This window comes from Pan paniscus, chromosome 4 (assembly GCF_029289425.2).
Source record: "Pan paniscus chromosome 4, NHGRI_mPanPan1-v2.0_pri, whole genome shotgun sequence".
Lineage (NCBI taxonomy): Eukaryota > Metazoa > Chordata > Mammalia > Primates > Hominidae > Pan > Pan paniscus.
In genome coordinates, this window is record NC_073253.2 from 150,924,836 (window position 1) to 150,943,518 (window position 18,683).

Consider the following 18,683-nt stretch of genomic DNA (forward strand, 5'->3'; position numbering starts at 1 on the left):
CGCACATGGTGTCCAGTATTATGTGTGTTTTGCTAACTTTGTCTCTTTAAAGTTCTCATTTTCTACTACTGTGAAATTTTCTTATTTTAATTATCCTTCTTGTTAGTATTGAGCTATTACCCATTTTTTAAATTGTCTTTTGAAAAATTCTCGTGTTTTTGTTTTTCTTACTCATATCATAAAAGAACCTCATTTTATGGCTAGGGCAATGAGGCCCAAGGAGAGCCTGCCTAAGGGCACGCAGAGCAGAGAATACAACATTACACCCAACTACGGAGGGCCCTGTGCTCCGCACGCTGCCCGGCGTCGCTCAGAGTGGGTGCTCACGAATTATTTGTCAATTGATTGGAGGTTGCCAGGCCCATCTTGCAAGACACCTCCCTTCTCCCTGGAAGGAGAAACCCTTGGAGTCTGTTGGTTAACGGGAAAAGTGCTTTCTCTGAGAGGAAGGAGGGGCAAGCCAGAACAAGCTCTCGCTGGGAATCCGGACACTCCTTCTCCCGGTGTTTCTTAACCCCTTTCTTCTCCCGGGAGTGGAGAGGGGGCTCAAGGATACTAGAAACCGGTCCCCTTGGCGGAGACACGTACTCGCCTCTGGCCGCCGCGGCCGACTGATCTTGCGGAGTGGCGCTCCCCCCACCCCGCCCGCGTTTCGCTGGGGCTCCCTCCGCTCTGCAAAGGGAGCGGGGAGCTGGGGGAGCCTTGCACACCAGTCTTCCTGGAGCTGCAGACGAGGAGCCCCGCGCCTTCGGGAGCCTCTCGGCGGCTTCCCCTCTAACGCGCGACTGTGCAGCCTCTCCCCGCCGCCCCCACCCGCGGCTCGCCCTCGCTCCCTCCCTCCCGCCCCGCCAGCCGGAGCGCGCACACCGGGACTCCGGCACGTGGGCGCGCGGGAGGTGGCGGCCGCTGCTGCCGCTGCTGCCGCTGCCGGAGCCCGAGCCCAAGCCCCAGCTGGAGCCGGAGTCGGAGCCGGCGAGATCGCCCTCCATGCTGCGGGAGCTGCGGCCGCCTTCCGCTCAGCCCCTGGTCCCAGGCGAGCCTGGCGAGCCGGCGAAGCACCGGCGGGGAGGAGGACTAGAACAGGAGGAGGGGCACGGCGGATTGAAGCGAGCTGGGCTGTGAGCAAGGGACACCCACAGCCTGGAGAAACAGCCCCGCTCTCTTGCGCGCTGTCTGCTCCAGCTGCTACTGGGGGCTCTAAGCAGCGCGATGCTGCTTCGCTTCTTCTAGGCGGCGGCCGGCGGAGGCTTTCCGCAGCCGCTTGGCCGGCGCCGGCCCCTATTCCGCTGGCAAGTCCGTTGTCTATCCCGGAGGGCGCACCCGGACGCCCAAGCCGGAGCGAGCGCGAAGTCCGAAGTCCGCCCCCAGAGCCGCCAACTTCCCTGTGAGCCCCTCTCCCCGCCGCAGCCTGCGCCAGACCTGGGAGCGATGCGCCCCCACCCGGGCGGCGCGCCCTCTGCCAACTCGCCACCCATGGGATCGACTGCCCTTAGTTGCCCGGCTTGGAGTGCGTAGGCTTCGCCGCGTGGCCCAGGAGAGGAGCGAGACACCAAGGCGTTTCGCGGACTCCGCGCGCACCAGTCGGCTTGGTGGCCCTGCGGGATAGCGTTTATACCCAGGGGTGAGTAGGCCACTAGTGGAGGCGCCCTTTACCCCCAGCTAGCGGCTTGCATGGACGGCAGAGACGGGAGAAAGTTGGGTCTCCTTGCGCTTAATCTGGCATTGGCAGAGGAATGCAACATTGTTTCTTCCAACTCGATTGCCGCGGGAGTTTCCCCAGTTCCCGCCATCTCTAAGCCAAGGAGGGAGTCCCCTTCCGCTTCCTAAGGAGAAAAGGGGCTCCCTAGAGCAGATCGCTGACTTCCTCACCAACGTGCCATTTGGGGCTTTTCAGCCGCCCGCGCGTTAAGCTAGCTCCCAGCATAAGCGCTTAGAGATCCGCAGCCGCCTGGGCGCGCTAAGAGATCGTGGGCAGCCCTAGCCCTTAGGGCAGCCTAAGCGCGCTTCACTAAAGAAAAAAGACTGTTGGTATATTAAAGAAGTGTGTGTGTGAGAGAGAAAGAGACAGAGACAGAGAGACATGGGTGGGGGCACCAGGAAAGGTAGCCCGAGTAGGAGGTGCTAGTGAAATTTATCTTTTGCTGACGGATCCAGCCTCCGGAATGCCCGATTGTCTTGATCCGCGGTGCGGTGCGGGTTTTAGGGGCGCACAATACAGGGTGTCCAGACAGAGTCCAACAGGTGGCCTGCGCGGGCATCCTGTGGCTAGGCGCGGGGGAGGGGAACGGCTCCCTCCCCGAGCCCCGGGCTGCCTCTGCTGCTTCTAGGGGTGCATCTGAACATGGGTAAGGAAATGCGCTCCCTGCACTCAGGCACGATTTGGGGTGAGTGTGTGAGGCATCCAAATGCCTCCTGTCGGAAAACAGCGGCCTCATTGTGTGCCAGACTGAGGTTTCAACTTGCAGGCAACTGAGAGGCCATTCAGCTGGGCAGCACGGAGTTGGCTGGTCCTCGGACTTGAGCAATGGCCTTCCCCACGATCCCTGGTGGCAGTATTCCAGCTCCTCCGGCTGGGCGGCGAGCCAAAACTCATAGTTTCGCTCCTCTGTATTCCACTGAAGGGAGGGGGAGTTGCGGGAACACCAGGCGTTTTTATCTTGAGATTCATACACAAGGGCAGGTATGGGCGTACACGTGTTGTGTGCGAGTGAGTGTGGAGACAAGTCGAGTTTAAGAGCTGGATGGAAGAAATTAGAAAACTCTGCACCCTCCAGGGAGACAAATTAGGAGAGGGCGCGGTTGAGCTTTGAAAAAGTTTCACCTGAACTCACCTTTCTTCGGTGACTTCAGGTGTGCCAAGTGCAAAATATTCTAATCCCCTAAAGCTGTGGCCCCTCCAAAGCAGCATCTTCCAAAATTGCCCAGTAACTTCTTCATTCCTCTGCTTACTCATTTGTAGGTTGGGGACAATTATCCGCATTCATGGGAGAAGCTCTGGAATGTCTATAAAGGAGGTATTTAGAGGTGGATGTCCAGTTGGAAGGTAGAGCAGCTGTGTGTGTGTGTGTGTGTGTGTGTGTGTGTGTGGCGAGGGGAAATTGGGGGAAAGGGAGAGTTGTCTGGAACCTACATACATAGCAGGCACTCCGTTTTTACTTAGATTTTGTATTTTTAGGAGGTTGGTTGGCTTTGGCAAGAGTGATGGAGATTTGGGGAAGCTAATGCTTTCCCAGCACACACTTGGCGCTGCCACATCGCTGCCGACCTACTGTGAAGTGAGATGTTTGTATATTGGAAACAAAGTGATGGACACTCCAAAACACAAAAGAACCCTCTGCTGTTGACGCTTGCCCCAGTGGCTTTCCCTCCAGAGGAAGTTCTGGAGACCACAGCTGTTTAGCCTTGCTGCCTTAATACTCTGGAATTTTCCTGCATCCTTCCAGCCCCAATTTAGTTTCCCTCCTAAGGAGAGCCCTCCTCACCCAGGGCCTCTGGCAGCAGATCATCAAGGATATCTAAGTAGAGTGATTTCCTGGATGTGTAGCACACACTGGGTGATTTAGCATGGGGTGCATGCCTCTCCAGAAACATGCTGGAGCCTTGACGTTTGAAAGGGAGCCAGGAGCTGGGGGCCAAGAGGAGAATGGGCAGGGAGATATTGTGCATTATAGAAAGACAGTCAGACAGTAGTACAGAGAGTAAGAAGAAAAAGGAGAAAGAGAGAGAGGCACGAGAGGGAGGGAGAGAGGGGCAGAAAGATGGAGAGAGAGGTAGGGACACACAGAGGTAGAAAGAGAGAGGGAGGGCAGAGAGAAGACAGGAAAGTTACAGGGTAGACAGGACAAAGAATAAGAGGAGGCAAGAGTGGCAGAGAGAAAGGGATGGAAGGGAAAATAAATCTGAAGAAGAGTGTGAGAAAAGAGAACAAAAAGGGAAAGGAGTGGGAATGGGTGGGGAAGTCAGATGGGGAGGAGGGAAAGGGTGGGAAAAGAGAGGTGCCCTGAAGTCACATTATTTTTGTAGTTAATTTTCGTAAACCATGCTGCCATTCTAAGGACGTTGACATAGTCCAGATCCTAAAGTAGCCAGCCCTTGGTTCATGTTTGTTTCTCTGGGGAGTCATGAATTATGCAGAAATTGGACACCCACTTGGAACCCACTGGAGATGACACAAGTGTAGGAAGTTCAGATTCTTGGTAAATGCACACATGCATAAATGCATTTGTAGTCATTGTTTTTGTTTGTTTGTAGTTTTCTGGGTAAATACATGTTGGAGAATTGAGGCAGAGTTTTGGCTCACTGACAATATTTGCCAATGATTCTCTAACCTTGTTTTTAGAAAAATCTCTTCAGTAGCTTCCGAGAAATACAGACTACTGGACCCACTCCCCTGGGAGCCTGTTCCAATAGGGACCGGAATGTGCTACTTTGAGTGCCCCAGTTGGTTCTAAAGCAGGTGGTCCCTGAACCAGGCTTTGATACACGTGGTGTAGATGGTATAGCACCCTTCTCTAATTTGTTTCTGGATTTCTTCGTAAGAGATACTGTTTAACACCTCTCTCTCTTATGCTATTCTCTCCAGAAAAGCTTATTTCTTGTGAATTTCTCTTGATAAAAGGAGAAGCCCAAGGAAGTCGCTCAGCCTGGGTTACCTTCATCAGCCTCATTAATCACAGTAGTTCCAGGGGAAGGCAGATGGCTCCTCTGGTTGACCTTGTCAGGGGCTTTCACAACTAACAGGTACTGAGGACTCCTCAGGGCATTGCCTTCAGCATTCTTCATGTACTATCTGCCCATTTAAAACTCACAGAAAGCTATGCCACAGGCACTGTTATTATCATCTGCATTTTAGCTGAGGAAACTGAGACTTTGAGAAATTATATAATGTGTCTCAGAGAAATTACTTTAGTTGTCAGCAGTCTAACTACTAGAAAGTACAGTGCTAAAATTTGAGTCCAGGTGTTGTTGACTTCAGGATCTCTGGTCCTAATTATGTACTGTGGTAGCTGCTAATCCTAACACCCCATTCTAGGCTGATGGAGCCAAAAGTCCTTGGAGATCTTTCCCAAGCATTCTCCCTCCCCACTCTACCATTTGAGAAAAACAAAAGTAGCTGAAGAAACTGGGAAGTGTCTTGCCAGAGATCCTATAACCAGTAGGTGCCAGAACTTGGACCAGCACCCAGTCTGGAGTCTCAGTCCAGCCTTCTTCTCACCACACCAGTAGTTGTCATGTGTGGCTAATCATCAAGGTCACTTACATCTTAGTCAAAACACAAGTTGCTGGACTCCCCTAAAGGCTTACTGAATCAAAACCTTGGGGCAGAGAGGCCAGAGATCTATATTTTTAGCCCATGCCCCAAGCCTACACCTATTTATACACTACCATTTTCCCCAGTTGTTCCCTCACTCCTGGATTCCAACACTGGATCCCTTCCAGACAGCTTCAAGAGGAGAACTCTGAGTCCCTCCTGCTTCCAGCCAAATAGAAATGCAAAAAGTAGTAAACTCCATGCGTGTTGCAGCCCACTGATATGCAAGGAAACAAGCAGGCCCACCTGGAGGCAACTTTGCAAGCTCTTTGAGAAGTATAGCAATCACAGTGATGTTTGTTATACTTGTTTTTTTGTTTTTTGTTTTTTTTCCTGTGCCAAGTCGGAAAGCACTTATGGAAACATCAAATGCTCCTTCAGTGCATGAGTGTCGGCATTTGTACTAATACTTGACACAAAATGATGCCATGAGCTAGGGCCAATGTGTCACTATGTCAAAAGTATCAAGTTCAGTGTCCCAATTTAGTGGATGTAGCTGTGGTGTAAGAAACACCCCTTTCCTCCCCTTCATTATTAAGCTTTTGACTCCCTCAGAATAGATCAGTGCCTCATTCTGCAAGTAAAAAGGAGCTATCACACACACTCTGTCTCTTTCTGGCCCACTTAAATTGTTTTCTCAGTGACCTCAACATCTTTTCCCTTCTATTTCATTGAAAAGTGGCCAAAGGTACCAGACATCTTGTCCAGCAAACTGTTTTGTCATCTTTCCCTTTTCAGATCCAAATTTATCTTTTTGAATATTTTGCTTTTAACCCTGACCTCTTATTCAAGGGTGGTAATTGAGCCTTAGGTAGCTTTGATAAGCAACTCTCTGATACATGTATTTTAAATAACCACAGTCATTTATGGATAGAACACGAACCAATGAATACCTTATATTTTTAAAGGGCTTCATTAATATGCTGGACACTTTTTTTTTTTTGCCATTTCAGTTGTCAGAACCTACTTTCCTGGCATGACTGGCAGTGGAGAAGTAAAAGGTGAAAGGAAACACTTAATGGTTAAGTTGGGCCCCGAGTGAAGACAACTAGGGGTCAAGTCCTACCCTCACTTGCCTTGCTTTTATAACTTTGGTCTGGTGATTTGACTTCGTCAAGTCTCCATTTCTTCATGTACAAGTTGAAGTCAGTAATAGGTTGTCTTATGTTGCAAGGATTTACCTTGATGAATGATTGAAGTGCTTAGCATGGTGTCCTGTGCACCTGTCAGCTAGCATTTTTACTGCTTTTTGTTAAGTATTTGCTATGTGCCAGGTTCCATTTAACCCAGGAGCTGATGTTGGGAAGGTTAAGCAGTTTGGCCAGTTCACACAGTTTCTCTCTTTATTTTATTTTTATTATATTATATAAGAATATTATTAATTATATTAATCAATATTATTACTGTTATTAATTATATTAATAATATTATTATTGTTATTAATTATATTAATTAATATTATTATATGAGACAGGGTCTGGCTCTGTTGCCCAGGCTGGAGTTCAGTGGTACCATCTTGGCTCACTGCAACATCCACCTCCTGGGTCAAACCATCCTCCCACTGCAGCCTTCCGAGTATCTGGGATTACAGACATGCACCACCACGACTAGCTAGCTAATTTTTGCATTTTTTTTTTTGTAGAGATGGAGGTTTTGCCATGTTGCCCAGGCTAGTCTCAAACTCCTGAGCTCAAGCAATCCTCCATCCTTGGCCTCGCAAAGTTTTGGGATTACGGGTGTGAGCCACTACTTGGCCCACACAGATTCTAAGTAGCAGACTGACAGAATCCAGATCTCTCCTTTTTAAACTCCCCATACCCTTACTATTGCATTGCTGTGAGTCACTGGTCCTTATACTTTAAGACACTGTTGTATATGAAACACATTCTGGTTTGTATTTTTAAAAACCCATTGCTGAGAATGTTGAAGAGAAGAGTGGGAATCTTTTGAACTTTGGGGGATAATTTTTAGGTGGTGAAATCGCCTCCAAATATTTGCTTTTACTTTTCTAGCAATTGGAATGTTTCATAGATCCTTCCCCTGCTGCAATTGCTTGGCTGACTCCCATCTGTTTATAAGGTCTCAGCATAGATATTGCTTCTTTGGGAAAAATCTCCCTTGAGTCCTCAAAGACTGTGTTAGATGTCTTTATAATGTGTTCCTCCATTTAAACTGGAGTATGCTTGTCTGTTTACTTCTCTGTATCTGCCATTCAGTCTATATATAAGCTTCTTGAGATCAGGGGACTGGTTTTATTGGAAGTTGGATCTACAGCACCCAGGTCAGTGCCTGACATATAGAAACCTCACAAAAACATTTTTGGATGACTAATTGAAACTTTGAGCTAATTCTATGTGGTTCAGAAAAAGTGGCCATTGTCCTTAAATGCTAAAAGAAAAATCATCCAAACATAGGAGTTGAAAGCCATGAGGTCTAATGTGTCCCTAGAGGCTCCAGTTCTTCACATAGGCATGTAATGGTATCAGTAGTTGTTGACTATGTTGGTAGCTTTCGGCAAATTTCTTTGTGATGTTGCTTAAGATGTAATTAGAAGGGACATTCTGATGTATAAGTTAATGTGATTTTATCTTTACATTTAATTAGTTGCTCAGAAAGACACGTTTGATTCTCAGCCCAAAAGTTTTAAAAATTAATAGGCTTTCAGGAGTGAGAACCAAGGTTAGAGATAATCTAGTCCAATCAGTTTGAAGAAGAGATGAGGAAACTGAGGCTCAGAGGGGGAAAGGGACTTGCCTGAGGTCACCCAGCAAGTTAGTGCCACAGCCAGTGTGAATGCCAGTGGTTTCTGGCTGCTGGCCCAGGACTCTTAATGCCTGCTGAGAGTGATTAACACATGCTTGGTGAGCTACTTGTTTGCTTTGAAGGCAGGCTTGCAAGCATAGGTAGATACACAGCCTGCAACTGCACAATTCCCAGATGAAGCTCTTGCTGAAAACGAGAGAAGCAGACCTGAAATTACTTGCTGATCGGGCAAACTCCTATAGTCAAGGGTGTTTGTTGGAGAGCATCTTGGCAGGTCCTAGCCCATAAGGTTTTATGGGCTTTTTGGATTCACAGTCTAGTTTTCAAACAAGAAAATGTGTCTGGAGTAGGATCCTCCTTTGATATTCTTGTATGTGATATTTTGAGAATTAGAGATGTATGGATGTTCATTGCCAATCCCCTGGCACAGGGTCATTGGCAAAGTCATGATCAGATGATGCTCCTCTTTCTTCTTAACCCTTTTTTAGATGGGAAGCAGTCACCTTGGGATCCTTCTTTCTACCCCTGGGATGCTTTGGAGTATGACCAAATAGTTCAGCCTAACTACATCCTCAGACACAGAAACATGTGCAGTGTACTTTGACATTGTTAACACACAGATCTTTATCACATGGTGTCAATATTATGGAGACAGTAAGACACAGATCATCGGTGTGATATATTGCACATGATCCTTTGAAAACATTATAATCAGGGCTGACAAGGCAGAAGAAATATCTCAACCTCGCATCTTCCCTGCATCCCAAAAAGCTTACCAAACCAACCCAAACTAACAAGACTCTGATTATTCAAGGAAAGAAGGCCCAGATTATGATTCACTTTGCCCTTCTACCATAATCAGGCTGAGATTATTGGTGTTATTTTCTGATTTGGTATCTAAGGGTCAGGTGCAAGGCAGAGGTACCTCTCTTTATTCCCCTAACACCATAACAAATTGCTCCCTTTCCTATCTCATAGGTTTCTTAAAATTCCTCCATTGCATGCTAATTCTTTAGGCCTTCAAATAATTTAATGTTTTCTATGGTCCTTTATTGAAATGCAAGATTTCCTGAGTAGGATATTGTTAATAACTAGACCTAATATCTCACCCTATCTTCTCACCTTTTAATGGGCATTGAGGATAAATATTACTGTCACTGCTACCACCACCACCTCTACCACCTCCTCCTCCTACTTTTCTACTGTTACTATTGCCATTTATTGAGTATCCACTATGTGCCAACATGGTTCTAAGTTATGTACATGTATTTTTCTCATCTCATATTTCCAGTAAGTTGATGTTGTGGTTATGGGTAGAGGAATTAATAAATCACCACAGAGATGACAAAAATAACGATGGGATTAACCAGAATAGAGAAAAGGTGATAGTCGGGATCAGGAAAATACTGGAAAGCAATGTAGAAGGGCAGGAGGAAAAGTGAGTGCTCTTTCCTTTTCCCTATTCCCAAACATTCACGTCTGTAAGTGGGATCTTTAGAGAACGCACAGCAAGCTGAGGGTTGGGCAAGTTAATTTGCACCTGATCCTCACTGATCTAAATGGCAGGACAGGGCTTTGAATCCAGACTTCCTTATTTTCACACTTTACTAGGTAATATTGTCTCCAATTGACTTATAAAACAATGAGCTTGAAAAGAGCTTGGAGAATACCTTCTTCTATGGCTTGCAAACGACTATGAGGTACGTTAAGATAAATACATTAAGGTATTTTATGTCATCAGTATATACCCCACATGCAACTGACACAAAAGTTTCAAAAAATATAACACTCACCCTTACTATGCGTAATTTAATGATATCCCCTATTCTGCTTTATCCTATTATTTACTTGCACATTTACATGTGGAGACACAATATATTCACCCATATCATTGAAATAAAAGTTTTGAAAAATCATACTCTTACTATAGACAGTATAGTCTGATATTTTCCATTCTATTCCCATTCATTAAAAAGAAATCATGCTATGGTACTCAGAATTGATTTCATGACACTCATGGGTTGGAAAGCACATTGTGAAAATCACTTACCTAGTCTGACACTACAGATTTTTATAGATGGAGAAAGTAAGGATTGGGAGGCAGAGCTGTTTTTCCTAGTTCAAGATCCCGTGACAGGCTAGTGGCAGAGCCAGTGTAGAACTCAGGCTCATGACACCCACTCATGCCTGTGAGTGAGAGCACCCTTGACCGTGGCCTCTGGGTCATGACTGAGCTTCAGTCTGTCAGCAGATTGTTGTCATTGATCACTCATAGTATATTCCCTTTGACTTTGACCTCCATTCCCCTCATGTAGCATTTTTTAGTGAGATTTAAGTGATAGGTTAATTTGCCATATATGGGTTTGGCGGTGGGAACTTGTGGTGTAATGGGACAGTGGGGGAGCTGGGATGGTGTTGAGGGCCCTATGGCTTTTCTGTGAGCCTTGCAGACTCTTTTGATTGAATAATTAGGCAACAGATCCTGGAGGAGGGAAGAAGCATTGATGCCAACTTGAGTGCCCTTAATCCCTCTATCTATCTCTCTCTGGACCACTTCTCCTTCCTCAACCCAGAAGGCATTACTCACATGTTTAAAGGCATTAACATAAGGACTGAATGTAGAGCCCAGTTTGCCATACCCAATGTATGAACAACCCTTTCTGGAAACTCAGATGACTACTTGAACTAGGGGCAGAATTTTTTGAGATGGTGATTTTTAATTTATTTAACGCTACTTGTGCATGTTATAAAGCCAAACAATACAAAATGGTAAAAAGTAAATGTGCCCTCATCCCTGATCCCAAGTCCTTAATTCCCCTTTTCCTGGTACAACTATGTTTCCGGTGTCTTCTGCATCCTCCCAAAGATATAGGTGGACAAAAAGCATGTTTTTCCTCTTTTACACAAGTGACAGCACATAATGTACCTTGTTTGTTTATGTAAATGATACATCTTGGGGACTGTTCATGTATGCTTCCATTGAGCTGCCTCATTATTTTTCTGAGCTGCATAATGTACCATTATATAAATGTACTGAGATTTATTTGGCTGTGATAAAGTGTAATGATTAAGAAGCTAGATTCTGGAGCTGGCCTGCCTCTGAGAGAGAGAGAGAGAGAGTCTGTGAGAGTGTGTGTGTGAGAGAGACTGTGTGTGTGAGTGTGTGTAGGAGAGTGTGTGTGAGAGAGTATGTGTGTGAGTGTGCATGTGAGTGTAAGAGAGTGTGTGAGCGTGTGAGTGTGTGAGAGAGTTTTGTGTGTGAGTGTGCATGTAGTGTGTGAGAGTTGTGTGTGAGTGTGCATGTAGTGTGTGTAAGAGAGTGTGTGTGAGAGTGTGTGAGACAGTATGTGTGTGAGACAGTATGTATATGAGTGTGTGAGTGCGTGTGAGAGTGTGAGAGTGTGTGAGAGAGTATGTGAGAGTGTTTGCGTGTGAGAGTGTGTGTGTGAGAGAGTGTGTGTGAGAGAGAAAGAGAAAGAGAGAAAAAATATTAGGAAACATGGGGCAGGGAAGGCTTCACTAAATTAAAAGCCAAATTGTACCTCATTTGTGCATGTTTTCAAGAATTCAGTTTTTAAGATTGTATGAACTTTTTTTCACACCACAAAATCACCAACAATTATTTGTTGAGATTATTTTGACTTTGGGATGCTGGAAAGAGAGGAGACAAGTAAAGATAATGGTCCCTGCCCTTGAAGAATACGGAGACAGCACTTATTTACCCAGAACAGGTTGAGAATGATAAATAATTGTGTGTAATTGAGACCAAAGCTGGATGTTGTCCAGCAAGTATCTGCTAAAAGATCTTTCCATGCAGCAGGAAAAGCATGTACAAAGGCTGTGATGTGGGACTGTGAGTTTCACAGTTGAGAACCAGCGTGGAAGCCAGTGGGGCTGAAAGCAGAGGAATACAGTGGGTGAGTAGGTGGTAGGGGAGGGCTGTTGATTCCTAAGAGAGCTGCTTTAAGGGTAATGTATAACCGTGCAATAAAAATGAAATATTCCATCTAACCTGCCTCAGCTAGGGTTCTGTAGAAGGCTTAAAGAAAGCTCTATGGCTGTTGTTAAATTATAAGAAAATACACTTTCCATTACAGAATTTAGGATATTTTAGAGAAACTCTGTTGCCTATAATCCTGGTGAGTTTGAAAAAAGTGTAAATATACCCAGTAAACATTTATTCAGTCAAGGAACATACACTTGAATAAAGAAGTGAATGCTTTAGTTTGGCTAGTGTAAAAATGATGGAAGAGACTGAGGCAGCTCTATCCTGACCAGTGGGCAGAAAACTCAGTGAAATTTGTTAAAGGAGCAAGTTTTAAAACTTGCTGGGAATTTCCATATCATCTCAAGTAGGAAGGAGATTTGAGTTTATATTTAAACTTATAGATTTTTATCATTTTAATACCATTTATTTTGATGGAAGTAGAATAATTGAAATTATAGCATGGGGAATTACTACTAGACAATTCTGCCTCCCTGCCCTACCTTAAAGAAGCTTCTGCTGTGATTTCCCCATTATTAACCTCCACTAGCTCAAACAGAAATAAAAGGAAACTGCATCCAAATGTTTGAAATGCATTCATATATTTTTATTGAATGACATATGTTTTTATTTGTTTATTTTAGAGACAGGGCCTTGCTCTGTCACTCAGGGTGGAGTGCACTGGCACAATCATGGCTCACTGCAACCTCGACCTCCTGAGCTCAAGTGATCCTCCTGCCTCAGCCTCCTGAGTAGCTGGGACTACAGACAGAAGCCAGCATGCCCTGCCTATTGTTAGGAACAAAAGTATCTCTCAACTCTTAGCAAGATTTTTATTTTTATACATTATAGTGAAAAGTGTTGTAGAAACATATCTAGGACCACTTGATGTTGAGAAAATATTTATATTGAATGTTTTCCGTGCATTTATTTCTGTTAGGAAAAAAATAGCAATGAAAAGCATTATCAGTCTGGGTGGTTCTTTTTCAGATGCAAAAATCACTCAAACTGAAATCCTTTTTATACTCAAATTGGGCCTGCCAGCTTTAAAAGAGGGCAGTCAGGATAATATGATAAACTGGCCCATGCACTCAATCTTAGCTCATCAAGGCTGTGCCAGAACTGACATTTTCGTACAATATGGCTTGATGCTCTGATTACAAATTGGTCTTGAGCAGCTATACTCTTTGTAATTTTATTCACTGAGGGATTGTGTTTGTATCATTAGGTCTGTTTTGGTTTTGAAACCTGTAGTAAAACATACATCACTGGTTCCTGTCTCTTGTTTTGGAATGTGAAAGAGGAAAATATTCATCCAGAAACAAGTGTAATTTATTATATGCAAAATTAAGAGTTTTGTTTTCCTTCAAGGTGTCAACAAAAGAGTCAAATCTGTGAAATATTTGAAGACATTTATTCTGAGCCAAACGTGAGGACCATGACTCATGACACAGCCCCAGAAAGTCCTGAGAACAGGTGCCCAAAGTGGTTGCATTATAGCTTGGTTTGTACATATTTTAGTGGGACAGAAGTCACAGGCAGAGGCATAAATCAATACATGTAAGGTGTACATTGGTTTGACATGGAAAGGTGGGACATATTGAAGTGGAGGCTGGGTTTAAAGGTGGGTTTAAAGATTTCCTGATTGGCAATTGGTTGAAAGGGTTCATCTCTGCCTGAAGAGTTGAAGTCAGCAGAAAGAAATGTTTATAGTTAAGGGGGGTTGTGGAAGACAAGGTTCTTATTATTTAGATGAAGTCTCCAGGTAGCAAGCTTCAGAGAAAATAAATGGTAAATGTTTTTCATCAGACCCTAAAAGGTGCCACAGTCTTAGTTAAATCTCTCCTGGTTCAGGAAAAGACCTGGAAAAGGAAGGGAATTCTCTATAGAATGTGGATTTTTCCCTGTAAGAGACACTTTTGTGGGGCCATTTCCAAATATTTCAAAGAAATATATTTTGGGGTAAACCACTTATTTTTCTTTCAGGGCCTACTATCTGTCATGTGTTGCTATACTGAAGTCAGGTTGGAATTTGGTATCTTATTTCTAGAAAGAATCTATTTGGTTACTCTTAAGGTCTCTGTTTTAATGGTAATGCTGGTCAGTTGTGCCTGAATTCCAAAGGGGGAAGGTTATCATGAAGCATGTCTGACCCCCACCCCACTTTCCCATCATGGCCTGAAGTAGGTTTCTTTTTCTTTTTCTTTTCTTTTCTTTTCTTTTTTTTTTTTTTAATTGGGGACTAAGTCTTGCTCTGTCACCCAGGCTGGAGTGCAGTGGTGTGATCTCAGCTCATTGCAACCTCTGCCTCCTGGGTACAAGTGATTCTCATGCCTGAGCCTCCCAAGTAGCTGGGACTACAGATGTGTGCCACAACACCCAGCTAATTTTTGTATTTTTGGTAGAGACAGGGTTTTGCCATGTTGCCAGGCTGGTGTTGAACTCCTAGGCTCGGACGATCCACCTGCCTTGGCCTCCCAAAGTGCTGGAATTACAGGCGTGAGCCACTGTGCCTGGCCACCAGAAGTAGTTTTTCAGGTTTACTTTGGAATGCCCTTGGCTGAGAGGAGGGGTCCATTCAGTTGGTTAGGGGGCTTAGAAGTTTATTTTTGGTTTACAAAGTCAGTGATGATAACATTTTCCCTCCCATTTCACTTGGGAAGTTTTACAGAAAAGGCTTAAATTAGGGTTTTAAGAAGGGTATTAGGTGTTTATAATTCTCATTGTTGATTTTACTTATGATAAATAGATACATTATTTTGGAAAAAGAGAAGGTCTATAGTTACTCCTCACCTTTATTGCTTGTTGTCAAAAATTCTATTTTTAATTCAATTGTATGTACTTTTTCCCACACAATGAAATTACCAATAATCATTTTTGATCAAGGACATTTTGTCCTTGGGTTCCTGGGAGAATAAAAGACATGTAAAGACAATGCTTTCTGTCCTTGGGGAATGCAGAAGCAGTAAATACTTACCCAGGGCAGACTGAGATTGATAAACTATTAAATGTGATTAAGACTTATACTGGATGATAGAGACAATGAATCCATGAGGATTCAGAGAAGGAAGTGAGTATCAATGTTTGAGGTAGGAAAAAAGCAAATGTTTTTCCTTCCACGTTCAGACGTTCGTTACAAGCCTCAACATAGATTACCTTCAGTCACCAAAATGTTTGTGGTTCCCCCCACCCACCTCATACCAAGCAAGCCATTCTCCGGCAGATACCAGATGGGTGTCCTATAATTCAGTTCTCACTATTTACCTGGAGGTAGTGTCAGATCCCACAAGTTAAGGGCTCAGTCCCACAGCACTGCTGCTACTTCAGATGCCAATCACAAGCTTCAGGTTGTGACTTGTGCTTCTGACCAACCAGCTGTAGATTGGGGTTCTATTACCCTCTCCTCTGATTTCATTAATTTGCTAAAGAGGCTCACAGAACTTAGGGAAACATTTGTTTGCTGGTTTGTTATAAAGGATATTACAAAGGATACAGATGAGCAGCCAGATGTAAGAGATACATAGTGTAAGGTTTGGTTGGGGGCACGGAGCTTCCTTGCCCTCTCTAGGTGTACCATCCTCCAGGAATCTTCATGTGTTCAATCCTGAAGCTCTCTGAATCTAGTCCTCTTGGAATTTTATGGAAGCTTTTTTAGGTAGTCATGATTGTTTACATCAGTGTTCGTTGATGATCAACTCAGCCTCTCTCATCTCCTTTCCATGTTATTATAAAGGTTCAACCCTACAATCACATAGTTGAGACCTCTGGCAACCAGCCCCCATGCTGAGGCTATCCAGGAGCACAACAAAGTCTCATTAGAACAAAAGATGCTCCTATCACCGGGAAGTTACAAAAGTCTTAGGAGCTCTGTGTCAGGAACTAAGTTCAAAGACCAATATTACAACAAAAGATTCTTCTAGCTCCTCAGTCTAGAAGAATTTTAGGATCACTGTCTCAGAAAACAGGTCGGAGACCAAATATATATTTCCCATTATGTCACAATAACACAAACTAAGAGCAATGTATTTGGGTGAAATGTATAACATGTCATCAGAGAACAGTGAAAAGTTTTATGACCCTGATTGCATCACCTGAAATCTTACAACAATAAATTAAAAACAAATATTCTATATTTTCACTTGACAGACTACCTCAATGGGCCTGTATGCTACAAAACACCTAGACTATAGTTAAACCTGGGTTTCAATGCACTGCTAGGCCTGGAGCAAGTAAAGAAAATCTCCATCCCTCTATGTGTGCAAACACCACCTTAAAATAAAACAAACCTTGAACTGAAGCCAAAGTGGGAAGTGCTGAGCAAGGAGCAGATGAGGAAAACCAAAATTGTTCTAACTGCAAATACCCATATATTGCTGCATCTAAGAATCAGCCTTGAGCAAGCTAGCTGTGAGCCAGAAAGTAAGAAATCTGAACCCAAGATTCCTGCAAGAACTCAGGACCTACAAGAGGACCAAGTGTCCCTTGGTTGGTAGCTTTCTTTGGCTTCCAACAAAAGCAATAGTAAATCTTCTTTGGAGGAAAGCATTTCCTGTTTAGGCCTACAGGAATCTCACAGGTGAAGATAAAAAAAGGATCCCACAATTAAAGATGACAAAAATACACATGAAAACCAGCCAATATAAATCAGAGATATCAGAAAGAAAACAGACTTCAACTTCTAAGATTTTCAGGTATTAGAGTTATCAGAGAATATGAAATTACTGTGTATGAACATTTGAAGGAGTAGGCCAGGTGTGGTGACTCACGCCTGTAATCCCAGCACTTTGGGAGGCCGAGGTGGGCGGATCACGAGGTCAGGAGCTCGAGACCATCCTGGCTAACACGGTGAAACCTCATCTCTACTGAAAATACAAAAATTAATCAGGTGTGGTAGCGCATGCCTGTAATCCCAGCTACTCAGGAGGCTGAGGCAGGAGAATCGCTTGAACCTGGGAGGTGGAGGTTGCAGTGGGCCGAGATCATGCCAATGCACTCCAGCCTGGGCAACAGAGCAAGACTCCAACTCAAATAAAATAAAATAAAATAAATGAACATTTGAAGGAGTAAAAAGCAATTATTTAAAATATGACCATACAATAAAAGACCATAATAAATGATTAGGAAGATTTTACAGAGAACTTGTTAGAACTTTTTGAAAGACAGAATTGGTAGAATAAACCCTGAACTGGTTAGGTAAAACAGCATTGTAGACACAGCTGAAGTTGGAGGAAGATAGACAGGAAGACATTACCCTAGAATTCAGCACAGAGAGAGAAGGAAATGGACAATCTGGGAGAGAAGTGGAGAGACAGAAAGGATAAGCTGAAAAGTTTGTTTGATGTTTAATCAGAGTCCCAGAAAAACAGCAAATAAAAGAGGTACAACATTTGATGAGATAATGGCTATTTTCTAAAACCGATGAATGATGTTAATTTGCAAATATAGGAAGTTCAAATAAGATGAATAAAATGTGAATCCACACATAGACAAATTGTAGTGAAATTGTAGACACAAACCACAAAGAGGAGGTCTTAGAAGCATTCAGAGAGCAAAGACAGATCCACCTGCAAAGGAACCATGAGTAATACTGACAGCAGGCTGTTCAATGGCAGCAGTGGAGGAAAGTAGATCTGGAATAATGTCTTCAAAGCCCTGAGACAAAATAACTGTCATGCTGAAATTGTTTTCCTTTTAATAATAGGAAAAAAATAAACACATTTCCACAGAAAGAAATCTTTACTAAGGAAACTTGTAGAGACTGCACTTACAAAAGAAAATAATCCCAGAAGGCTGATATAGAAGGAATGGTTGGTAAAATAAACTGGTAAAAATGTGAGTGAGTTTAAACATTGTGCATATAATATGATATTATGATAATGTTCTAACTTGTGTAATATTTTGGAGTAAAACAAAATATTAGATAATAAGAGCAGGTAGCTAATCAAATGCAGAATCCTAATCTCCTAAGATACTCTATAATCTGGCCATTTGTCTTCTGTCTTCCTCTCCCTCCCTTTCTATTTCTCTCTTTTTTTCCTCATCAATCTTATTAAAGGATTGTTAATTTTATTACATACTTTAAAGAAAACCATTGCCTTTACGAATCTTTTATTTAATATTTTGTTCTTCAAAAGACACGTAAAGTGAGAGAGAAGTTACAAACTGAAAAGTTTTTTTTTTTGACAACACAGGATTAAGAAGTTGTGGGTAGAATATATAAAAAGCTACTACCAAACATTAAGAAAAGATAAACAACCTCTTGGAAAATGGGCAAAGTTTACTAAGAAAAGGAAAAACATGAACAGTTGTACAACCTTATTAGTACTTGGGGAAATGCAAAATGAGACATCAATTAGATATCTTTTATCCTCACTGGATTAGAAGAAATTAAGAAGTCTGAAAGTGTTGGAATGAACTGCAATACATTGCTTTGGGGAATGTAAATTCTCCAACATTTAGGAGTATACTTTGGCATTTTCTTGTGAAATAAAACATTGGCCTACTCTGTGACTCAGAAAATCCTCTCCTGTGTGTACACACTGCAGATATTCTTGCACATGTGCTGCAGTTGACACATACCGAAATATTTATGAAAACATTGTTTATAATAGCAAGAAAATGGAA

The 18,683-nt window shown here is 43.3% G+C and overlaps 1 protein-coding gene across 2 annotated transcripts in view; it reads left to right on the forward strand.

The window, feature by feature from the left end:
• The first annotated feature begins 339 nt into the window (after positions 1-339).
• SGCD (sarcoglycan delta) overlaps positions 340-18,683 on the forward strand; it is a 1,033,257-nt gene continuing 1,014,913 nt past the window's right edge. For both annotated transcript variants that reach the window (XM_008954393.6, XM_008954394.6), the window contains exon 1: positions 340-1,621. The gene's annotated coding sequence lies outside the window, so the exon portion shown is untranslated. The remainder of the gene's footprint in view (positions 1,622-18,683) is intronic.